Genomic DNA, 3,429 nt, shown 5'->3' with positions numbered 1-3,429 from the left:
CCGGTTCAGTTGTGCAGAGTTCAATTTCGCACACCATTATTCATCATCACAAGGATTTGGGAAATTATTCTAATCTGAATTGAGTTCTATTATCACCTTTACCAAAGTTGGTTATTGAATTAAGTTTGGAAACTTTTTCTCATACTTCTTTAAGTTTTAAAACTATTTTTAAAAAGTGACATAAAATAAACTGGGTTTAGTTCTTAAGAATTATGTAGTTTTGAATCAGTAAACGTGCCTCACCTCTTATCATAATCAATTAATCAAGGAATTGATGGTTTGTTGAGTTAAGAGAAATTAAACTACCAAGGAATTGGGATTTGATTAACTATGATTTGCCATGGATACTTCTTTGCATATCAAAGTAGATAGCCAAAAGCATTTTTTCTGAAGTCTAAACATCTTCAAAACCTTAACGTTTTTATTCATATTACTTTTTCAACCATTTACAAACTACTTTCATTTAATTCTATATTTTTGATACTAAATACCTCTAAAACCTAATTTTTAATCTAACTAGATTAATTAATTAACTATTGCTTGTTTAGTCTATTAATCTTCGTGGGAACGATAACCCACTCACCGTGGTATTACTTTATACGATTCGGTGCACTTGCCGAGTTAAAAATTCTTCCATCAAGTTTTTTGCACTGTTGTCAGAGATTAACAAATATTAACAACAAACAAGTTAATTGATTACCTAGATTAGATATTTTTTCTTTCATTTATCACATCACTCGAAATTCCATTCACTCTGACATAGGGAATTCAAATTTTTCTTATTGTCTGTGTATTTATGCAGGGTAATAAGGATAAAAATCCTCTCCACTTTGATCCAAAGAGAAAGAACACTATTCCAAATAAGAAGAAATATAGAGATAAAAGAGAAAAGGTTGAAGTAGTGGAAGAAGTAGACGAGTCTGAAGAGTTAGGCATAATGGCAGACAACAACAACAATCCTAATAACAACAATGCCAATACTATAAGGACTCTTGGGTCTTTCACTCACCCCACTCTTGGAAATTGTAGAAGCCGCATAGTAGCACTTGATGTGGAGGCCAATAAACTTTGAATTGAAGCCCCAATTCATCTCCCTGGTACAGCAAAGTCAATTCAGTGGGAGCCCTCAAGAAGATCCGAATATGCACATCTCCATATTTCTATAGATTTGTGACAAGCCAAAACCAATATAATCTCTGCCGAAGCTTATTGATTGAGGCTATTCTCATTTTCTGTTGGGGATCGAGCCAAGCAGTGGCTCCAAACCCAGCTGCTGGAAAGTATATCAATATGAAATAATTTGGTCAATAAATTCCAAACCAAATTTTTTTCCAACACAAAAGTTGGCAAAGATGAGACATGATATCCACACTTTCACACAAAAAGATGGAGAATTCCTCTATGAAATATGGAAGAGATACAAGAAAATGTTAAGAAAGTACCTCCTGATATGTTCTCTGACACTATACAACTCCAAATGTTTTATGATAGAATTACTCATTCTTCTAGGAATTCATTAGACTCCTCAGTTGGAGGATCCCTACACATGAAGACAACTGAAGAAGCCTTGGAATTAATTGAGATAGTGGCCAATAATCCATACTTATATTCCTCCAAAAGAATAATGAAGAGAGGAGTGATGGAATTAGACACACTGGATACTATTTTGGTATAGAAGAAGGTTATGTCCTAGCAAATCAGTGTACTCACTAACACAATGTTTGGTTCAAAAGAATACAAGGGAAAAGAAAATATAGAGAAAGAAAATGGGTGAAAAATCAAAATTTTCACTGTTTGGATGACCATAGAAAATTAAGAGGAAAGGAAAAAGTGGTGTAGGGTCCATCCAAAACTTTTCTCTTCCATCACGAGATGAAAACTGATGGAGAAAGAGGAAATAATGGTACAATCATAGATTTTTTCTTTACTTAACAAAGAAAGAAAAATTTCCCATTTTACTTTTGTTCAAATCTGAAAATCCTTCTCTTGTCTTCTTCCCAGTTTTCCCGTTGTTGTCACTAATGCCACCGAAACTTCATCCTCATCGTTCACAATATCACCGCGGCATTATCATCATCGTCCTCATAGGTCTATTACAACTTCATGTCTTCATCCTCAATACAAAGGTGAGTCTTTTTTCTGTCGTTTTCATCATTTCTCCCAAATTAAGTGAAAAAATATCACTGCACATAGTTTGCCAATTTTTTTCAAACTGACAAATTGTTGTGATTTTGTATTCTATAGATGATTCTTATCTTTGTAGTGAAAAAATAACCAATTTTGCCTTCCTCGCATTCAAATGAGTGTTGTATTCTAGTCCAAAAATTCAACCATCTTTCAGTTTATGTTTCACCATACTTGGTCATGTTTGATTGGAAAAGGAGGAATTTTTAACTCAATAGCTCCTTGGTTTTATTAGCTTATGTGGAAGAAGAGAATTTGAGATTACTTATCATATTATTTTAGTGGTGTAAGGTTATGTTTTTTAGTTTGAATTCTTTAAGGTTTAAATTTTGAGTTTGAATTCTTTATACGTGCTGCACATTGTATGATATGCAGGAGAACACAATTTTATTGGCACTATAATTTTCTGAACTTTATCACTGTAGTTATTACTGAAATTGATAATGATGTAATATTAAAATTGGTTTAATTTGGTTCAAAACTGGACTTAATCAAAAAAATTGGTTTATAATAAATTTGTTTCTATTAAAAAAACTATAATTTTAATAAAACTGGTTAAAATGGTTTTTTAGCACCCCTAGTTATCATATAATTTTAGTTGTATAAGATTATGTCTTTGAGCTGGAATTCTTCAAGGTTTGAATTTGAGTTCAAAAACCCTTTAATTTTACTAGCTTATGTGGAAGAGGGAATTTGAGACTAGTTTTCATATAATTTTACTTTTATATGGATATGCTTTTTAATTTTAATTATTCATGGTTTAAATTTGAGTTTTAAAATGCTTTAACTATATTAGCTTATGTGAAATAAGGAAGTTTGAGACTAGTTACCATTTAATTTTAGTTGTATAAGATTATAGTAGATTCTTTGACTAGTGCCTTAGACTATGGTGGATCAAGGTTCTACATTTCAGTGATACATATGTCTTATGCTTAATTCTAAATTAGAATATTCAACTAGTTACTATTAATCTAGATTACATATTTATTTGCCGTCATCCAGCAATAAATTTCTTGTTGCTTGCATAGTTTGTTGATTTGCTAATTATTTAATGTTAAATCAACGGGATTATTTAGTGCAAATTGCATATGTTCATGCCATTATGGAAAACGTGGACTTTAGAATGTTGAAGTATTTTGAATATTATAGAAATAAAGATAGTTCTAATTAATTTAGAATCATGGTTTAGCTATTATGAAATTTTGATTCAAGTTCAAATGTTATTTTCATAAGAATTTATCTTAT

At 31.1% G+C, this 3,429-nt stretch overlaps 1 non-coding gene across 1 annotated transcript; it reads right to left on the bottom strand.

The window, feature by feature from the left end:
* Positions 1-1,349: 1,349 nt before the first annotated feature.
* Positions 1,350-1,455, bottom strand: LOC127741845 (small nucleolar RNA R71). Its single transcript, XR_008003050.1, has one exon. It is a non-coding gene; the product is annotated as a small nucleolar RNA R71 (small nucleolar RNA).
* Between the last annotated feature and the right edge of the window lie 1,974 nt (positions 1,456-3,429).

This window comes from Arachis duranensis, chromosome 9, assembly GCF_000817695.3.
Source record: "Arachis duranensis cultivar V14167 chromosome 9, aradu.V14167.gnm2.J7QH, whole genome shotgun sequence".
NCBI classification, from domain to species: Eukaryota; Viridiplantae; Streptophyta; class Magnoliopsida; order Fabales; family Fabaceae; genus Arachis; species Arachis duranensis.
This window is presented reverse-complemented; position numbering and strand designations above follow the sequence as displayed.